This window comes from Phyllobates terribilis, unplaced genomic scaffold, assembly GCF_046119375.1.
Source record: "Phyllobates terribilis strain yellow unplaced genomic scaffold, ASM4611937v1 Scaffold_3381__1_contigs__length_80317, whole genome shotgun sequence".
Classification (NCBI taxonomy): Eukaryota; Metazoa; Chordata; class Amphibia; order Anura; family Dendrobatidae; genus Phyllobates; species Phyllobates terribilis.
Genome location: NW_027366134.1, coordinates 34,490 through 42,861, shown reverse-complemented (window position 1 = coordinate 42,861; position 8,372 = coordinate 34,490). Strand labels below are relative to the sequence as shown.

Here is an 8,372-nt window from a genome sequence, read left to right as displayed (position 1 = left end):
TCAACGAATAGCCTCCATGGACTTGGCGACAAACCAGAGGATCCTTCACCACCTCGGAAACTGGTTTCTGTGATGAAATCGGCCAACGCCTGGGCCTTAATAGATGGTCGAGGGTGATATTCAATATCGAATTCGGAGAGCTCAACCACCCACTCGTCATGCGCCCCGATAGAGTTGGCCGATGGAGTACAGCTCGTAGCGGGAGGTCTGTGAGAACCTGTATTGTGTGAGCGTGGAAAATACGGCCTTAACCGTCGTGCCGCTATTACAAGCGTGTAAACTGTTTCTCGACCGATGAGTAACGGCCTTCTGCGGGTGAAAGAGCTTTGCTGACGAAGTATACGGGTTTCTGGTGGTCGCGGATGAGCACAACACTTGCTGTCCTTGAACCAGCCACGAGGTATACCTGAAACGCTTCCCCCAGGATGGGCGACGAGAGATAGAAGCTGGACAGGTGTGCTTTCAAATTTGCGAATGCTGCCTCGCAGTCCTCTGTCCATGTGAAGCTCTTCGGCTTCCGCAGAATGTTGAAGAAAGGAAAGTTACGCTCGGTGAGCTTCGCTGCAAAACCTGCCTAGATAGTTTACCGCCCCCATGAACCTCTGTACCTCGTGTGTCGTTCGCGGTGGTTTCATATCTAGCACTGCTTGAATATTCGAGGGGTTCACCTGGATCCCTCTAGAACTGATTTGGAAACCCAGGAATTGGCCCTCGGTTACCCCGAATACACACTTCTCTGGATTGAGACTCATCCCATACCGTTCTTGAGGCCGAAAGGCATTACTCTGTAGCAGAAAGTCCCCCTATCGGTTATGAATGCAGTATGCCCCGCATCGGCGGGGTTCATTACAACCTGGTTGTATCCGGAATAGGCATCGAGGAAACTAAGTGCCTCGTGCCCTGCGGTAGAATCGACGAGTTGATCAATCGACGGGAGAGGATAACTATCTTTCGGGCACGCTTTGTTCAGATTGGTAAAATCGACACACATGCGCCATTTGCCGATACCCTTCTTGGGGACCATTACCACATTGGCCAACCAAGTTGGATATTGGATAGGTTGTACAAAACCTGCTTTGAGTAGCTTGGCAGCTCGGCCCCAGCTGCTTCATTCTTGGGGCCTGCTTGCTTTCGTTTTTTCTGCCTCCGCGGAGTGACTCGGGGGTCGATGGATAGTGAATGGGTCATAATCTCCGGAGGTATACCCTTCAGATATCGAGGAGACCATGCAAAGACATCCCTTGACGCGCCGAGCATCAGTTTTATCTCCCGTCATTACCTCTGCTCGAAGGCCTTGGCCTACATACAAGTTTCTCTCGGCCTCGTCGAACGGACTTATGCTCTGCCTACCCACCTTGACGGCATGCGAGGGGTCCTCGCCCCTGGAGCCTGCTTGACTGTCTGCCCGAGGGTCGAGGTCTGCTTCCTCCTCGATCCTCAACGACCCAGATAAGCATAAGTGGTTGGCGTGAACTGGCTTTCTATCATTTTGCTCGGCCTGTATGTAGCACGTTTCGCTTTCTTCTTGGTTACCCCTCGCTATGCCGGTACCACTCGACGTCGGGAACTTTAGGCAAAAATGGCTTATGGACACGACTGCTTCGAAGCGTGTTAGGGAATCTTGTCCCAAGATGGCATGTATGAAGATGCTAGCGGAATAATTAGGAAATCAATCGGGCAACTTTTCCGAGGGCCGCCTTCATCCCCCAATATCATGTCTATCGTTGCTACTCCCAGGGCTTTTATTGAATCCCCCGTGAACCCGACGAGGTTTGCCTTCGTAGGACGGAGGCGTGAGGCATCTAGCCCAAGCCTCTGGTAAGCGTCCCAGTAGATGATGTCCGTTGTGCTGCCTGTGTCTACCATAACCCTCTTAGACAACCTTCGTTCCCAACTGGATATGGACGATAAGAGGGTCGGCCTCTTGTTAGTCCACTCGACGACGTCCGAATCAGTGAAGCTTAGCTGATAAGGATTTTGGGCGGACTCTGCGATGAGCATCATTGGTGTTCCCGAGGGAGGCGGGGCGTTGCTGGCCCTCTTGAGATCTCGCCGGCTAAGAGATCGAGGCTCGTGCCGTCCAGTTATTATCCCCACGAAACCATCCGGTTGTGGGAACTGTGGGGCGGCTGGGGGTACAGGGTTGACCTCTACTCCCTCCACTCGCCGAGCTGCCATAATGCGCTTGTCTTCCTCCAGTGCTTCGTTGTACAGGGCTCGACACTCAGCGGTGGAGTGTGATCGGTTGCGATGCCTCTCGCACCACACCTGCCGTGACTGCTTCACCGGTTGTCCTCGAGCCGGGGCCCTCTGTACCGTGGTCACCATTGCTTGGACTGGGAACTGGGTCTGATTCTGGTGGCCTGCCGTCTACAAGGCGAGGTTCTCGGATGATGATCCGTTTGCCGCTTGGTCCCCCAGGATACGCCGCCCTTCTGAGCACCACTCTGCGCATGCCCCTGCTTCTTTGTGGGATCTGCCCCATTGTGCCTGCCCGTTATCTTATCGGACTCGATCTGCCCATACGCCTTCTGGAGCATACGATCATAGCTGAGATAGGCGTCCCTATCATTGATTTTTCGCCCGATCCTGTCTTTGAAATCAGTATCGTCGAGCAGTCCACCGAAGAACGCCTGCCGAGCGCCATCCTCAGTGAAATCATGCGCCTCGAGTGCTATGGCAGTGAACCTCTTGACGTAGTTCTCCAGGCTCTCGCCCACTTTTTGCTTGACACCCTGTGTCTGCAGCATCGTCACCTTTCGCTTCTTGGAGGTGCTGAAATGAGTAACAAAACGCTCCTCCAGGTCGTCGAAGTTTTGGATGGTTCGTTTCGCCAAAGACAGGATCCAATAGAGAGCAGTCCTGACAGAGTGTTGGGAACCCTTTGCACATCGTGGCATCGTCCGCATTGCACGCCAGCATGGCGTACCTGTACCGGTTGACGTGGTCCCGGGGGTCATCGTTACCAGAATACTCCTTCAAGGTCGGGTACTTGAAGTCTTCATGAACGGGAGTATGCATGATATGATCCGCGAAGATGGTGGTTCCCCGGGAGATCGACCCAGCACTGAAGTAGTGGCCATGGTTGGGATCCGGTAAAGGATTATATGGGGCTAGTGGTCGAGATGCCCCAAAGTGTTCATGACTATAGTGCTCGGGTGGTAATCGGCGAGGTTCGGCGCATAGTTTGGAGGCAAATAATGTTCACGCTGCGGCTTGTGTGCTACGGGCGGCATGTGCTCGAGGAGGAGGTCGCTGAGGCTCGAAGAGCGGATCATTCGGACGAAGGCTGTTGGCTCTATGGGCGTCGAGTACTTCGAGGGTGCGGCAGCTCCCCCTCCATATACCTCGGGGGCGCGGAGTTACACACTCCCCTATGTGCTAGGGCATTGCGCCGAGGTTCATCATCTAAACACGCGAGCTCGCGTTCTCTGGCGGCTCGGGACTCCTCTCGTAGGCAGGCCAATGCCTCCTCGTCCTCTTGACGCTGTCGCTCTGCCTCCTCGCGACGGAGCGCCGCTCGAGCTGCTCTTGTTGCCGCTTGGATGCCTGGAAACGACGAAACTCGTGGAATTCGTACATATCTGCAGTCAAGGCGACGTTGCGGCTTCGCTGAGTAGGCGCCTCTACTGACACAGTTCCCATGCACGATCCACCCTCTCGTCGACGTCTCCCTGGCGGGCTATTGTTAGGGCGCCTGCTCTGTGTTGTGTTCCGGCTCGCCATTCGGTTTCTTGTGTTTGCTTGAATGTGTGAGTGACTCCCCACGGTAGGCGCCAGTGTTGAAGCCCAAGTTCCTCGTCAAGTCAACACACCTCGACGAGTGGCTCTGGTTCACTCTAGTCTTCCTTGGCTCAGGGTAAAGGCGACTCAAGCTCTCAGATGATGGGACGGTGCTCGTCGAACGATTCTTCTCGGTCCTCATTGATATACCTGCACGACCAAATCCAGAGGGGAACCGGGGGGGGCTTCCTCTGGATTTGGCCCTCCGACGCTCAAGTCAGTAGCAGCACAAAGAGGGGTGATGATAATGTATTTAATTTATGCGTAGGATAAGACAATAGGGGACTTTAGCTCTGCATTTCGGCAGAGTTTTGGTACGGAAGTCAGAAAGTGATCCCTTTTCCGTAAGCCTTCCCTTTGTATTTATAGGAAAAGCTATATGGGCCGTTATTTAATGCACTTTTCCCTATTTCTATTATTTTCGACCATTAAATTATAGTAATTAAATCAGACTGCAGGACCCGCCCAACAGGGTTTATAATTCAAATTTGCCCCGGACCTTCAAAAGACTAAAATTCGTGTTGTCCAAACCAGCTCGTTCGGTCTCTAAAGCATACCACACACAGTAATTCATTTAAACGGGGTCGGATCCGTCTACCTATTCGGACTCCACAGGCCATCCAAATACGGTTTATAAAGCGGAGGGGTCAAATAGACTAGATAGACCGTCCTCTATTTACCCATGTCTAATTGCAACCTCTAACGAAGATTTCGCAAAATTTATCGGAATAATTTAAGCCTATTGTTTAAGGGGCCCTTGTATTAATTATTAAAAGAAGAAATTTCAAATAAAGTGAATGAGTTTTTATGAGAACCAAACTAGTTAGCAACTTGCTCTAGGAAAAAACGGATACGCAACCTATGCCCATAAATACCCATATAATCTGAAGCTCATAAGTCAGAACCCGTCGCCCTATTCCAAATCACAAAGAGCACGGTTCTGTTACATAACCAAACATGCAAACATCAAACCAAGGTTTGTTAATCTTCCTCTTTTTCTTATTGGCCTTGAGCACACATCTCCACCTTTTATTTGCTAATACCACCAAAGTAGGTGAGAGCGATTATGAAGCCCTTTTGGCCATCAAAGCATCAATTTCAAGTGATCCTCACTTGGTGTTGAGCTCATGGAACAACTCCTTTCCTTTGTGCCAATGGGAAGGTGTTGCTTGTGGGCGAAGGCATCGCCGTGTTGTCAGCTTAGATCTTTCTTCAAGTAGCTTGATCGGAAGGTTGTCTCCTTTTATCGGTAACTTGAGTTTCCTCCAAAACCTCAATTTATCTGAAAACTCCTTCCGAGGTGAAATTCCTCATCAAATCTCTCGTTTGTCAAGGCTGCATACACTATCCTTGAACCAAAACTCGTTCGAAGGAGAGATCCCAACTAATCTCTCGAGTTGCTTACACTCAAAACAATCGTACTTAGTGTTAACAAGTTGGTTGGGAGCATTCCTGCTCAGCTTGTCACCCTTCCTAATCTATCACATTTGAGTCTCTCCTTCAACAACTTGAGTGGTGATCTACAAACCATTTGGTTTGGAACGTGAGTAATTCCTTGCAAGCATTATACTTGAACAATAATCAATTGCAAGGAAGAATACCAAATGGTATTGGAAGACTCAAAAGCCTTAGAGGGTTTGGTCTAGGCAACAACCTAATATTTGGAACCTTACCAACATCTTTTTTCAATCTTTCCAACTTAAAATACATCCATTTGAGTAATTCTGGTATTCAAGGATATCTTCCACAAGATCTTGGCTTTCTTCTTCCACGACTTGGCAATCTTTTGATTTCAAACACCGGGTTGATCGGCCAAGTTCCGACTTCTTTGTCCAACCTTTCCGATCTTGTAGTGATTGACATATCATTCAATTACTTCAAAGGTAGGTTTCCTATCAATGGAAATAATTCACCACTTCTCTCCGGGATATACACGCAATTCGCGTTCACCCCAGGAGGAGAAACAAGAGATTTGAGCTTCTTGGACACCCTATCCAACTGTACTAATTTGGTGAAGTTGTTGATTGGAGGCAATTCTTTTGCAGGATTGTTTCCTCGTTCCATACTTAATCTTTCTACTACTCTTCAACTTTTTGGCTTGTATAGCAACCAAGTATCAGGACAAATTCCACTAGGCCTAGGAAAGTTTGGGAATCTATATGCCTTGGATTTCCATGATAACTACTTGACAGGTCCAATCCCTGAAGATATTGGCCAATTAAAAACACTAGAACTTTTCTATCTCTTTAATAACAACTTCTCACAAGAAATTCCATCCACCATTGGGAACTTAACTCGACTGAGTGTCATGGCCTTAGATTACAATAAACTTGAAGGATCAATACCTAAAACTCTTGGGAATTGTCTGATGTTAGAACAGATATTTCTTTCTTATAACAACCTCATTGGTAATTTGCATGCTGATTTATTCCGTGGTTCTAGTTTGTTTTCCTTGGATGTCAGTCAAAACAAGTTGGATGGACCCTTGCCTATAGAGATTGGCAATTTGAAGAATTTAGTTGAATTGGATGTATCACAAAATAGGTTTTGGGGGAAAATTCCAAGTACTCTAGGTGTTTGTACAAGTCTTACTATCCTTAGGATGGGTGTCAACTACTTTTCCGGATCAATACCAGATTCTTTGAGTCCATTGAAAAGTATCCAAGAACTTGACCTTTCGTACAACAACTTTTCCGGGAAAATCCCATTTTATCTTTCCACATGGACTTACTTGTCAAGCTTAAACTTGTCCTACAATAACTTGGATGGAGAAGTTCCAACAAAAGGAGTGTTTGGCAATACAAGTGAAGTGACGGTTGTTGGAAACGACAAGCTCTGTGGAGGAATTCCCCAATTGAATCTCCCAAGATGCATGCAACCGAAAAGAAGAAGATCACCCTCTAAGATGATCATGATCATCTCCATTGTTGTTGCTTGTGGTTTGGTTGTTGTGCTGTCAATTTCATTGTGCTTGTATTGCCTCTGTTCGTCAAGAAAAAAGAAAAATACCCCAACAGAACCACAAAGGATTAGGCCTTTTCTTGAAGTGTCTTACCAAATGCTACAAAGGGCAACCGGCGGGTTCTCTTCCTCAAATCTGATAGGTGTTGGTAGCTTTGGTTCTGTCTACAAAGGAATCCTACGCCACCAAGATGATGATACAGAAACTACGGTTGCAGTTAAGGTGATGAACCTTGGTCACAATGATGGTGCTACCAAAAGTTTCATGACTGAGTGTAAGGCCTTGAGGAACATTCGTCACAGGAACCTTGTTAAAATCATCACGGCATGCTCAAGTATTGATGCTCAACGCAATGATTTTAAGGCTTTGGTTTACGAATTTATGTCGATGGGAAGTCTTGAAGATTGGATACACTCATCAAAAGCTGCCCTTGTTACAAATAAGTGTGTTCATGGTAGCTTAAACCTCTTTCAAAGATTAAACATTGTCATTGACGTGGCTAGTTGCCTTGACTATCTCCACATGGGATGTGAAAATCCAATCATTCATTGTGATCTGAAACCATCCAACATTCTACTCGATGATGAAATGACTGCCCGTATTGGTGATTTTGGATTAGCCAAGTTTGTCTCAGGGGCATCATGCTCAAACACCATTGACTGCAGTAATACAACTCAAGTACGAGGAACAATTGGGTATGCAGCACCAGGTAATTTAATGACCATTTACATTGTCGATTATAACATACATGTATACTACTTCAGTTACAAAATAGTTATCCTTGCCTTAAATTCAAGTGTACAATTCTAGATCTAGATCTCAATATAAGCTCTTAAGGCACATGTTAAAAAAATAGATACAAGAAAACCTATAAGACGCCTATTTCATACTTGAGAAGAGAATATTATGGTATATTTAGAGTTATATAATCCATGTCATCCTTTGTACGCAGAATATGGTATTGGGAGCAAGATATCTCTTGAAGGTGATGTGTACAGTTTTGGTATCATTATTTTGGAGTTGATGACTTCCAAGAGGCCAATAGATCCAATGTTCATTGACGGTCTCAACCTCCATGAATACGCCAAAACCATGTTTCCTTCTCGGGTACTGGAAATCATTGACCAAAGGATGCTTGAGGATGCCGACATGTTCTTTGCAGAAACCGGAGTTGATATCATGAAAACAGAATGCACGAAATCACTCATAATGATTGGCGTAAAATGTTCAATGGAACTACCACAAGAGAGAATGAAGATAAAGGATGTTGTAGATAACCTAAGATCTATAAAAAATGAGCTTCTACCCAAGCAGAAGAACTTGAAAACTTATATGTATTGAGTTTAGATCTCAACTTTATTTGTAGGATTTAGCTTGTTTTATGTAATTGTTTTATAGTTACTATTCTCTCCGTCCAATAATAAGTTTCGTTTATGCCTAATAACTAGTGTTATATTCAAATTTCTCCTATTGTATCTATATTTATTAATTAATTTAGTATTTAATGTTATCAAAATAAAATTTTGTTCTTGGACATAACAACAACTACAGTTCAGAGTTAATAAAGGGGTGTTTTTTTAAGTGACCCTTCCAACAACAAGTTTAACTTAACTAACTAACTCCCTCT

At 46.1% G+C, this 8,372-nt stretch overlaps 1 pseudogene; it reads left to right on the top strand.

Annotated features, from left to right (window-relative positions):
* Nucleotides 1-4,740: 4,740 nt before the first annotated feature.
* Nucleotides 4,741-8,086, top strand: LOC141247868 (uncharacterized; annotated as a pseudogene).
* The last annotated feature ends 286 nt before the right edge of the window (nt 8,087-8,372 follow it).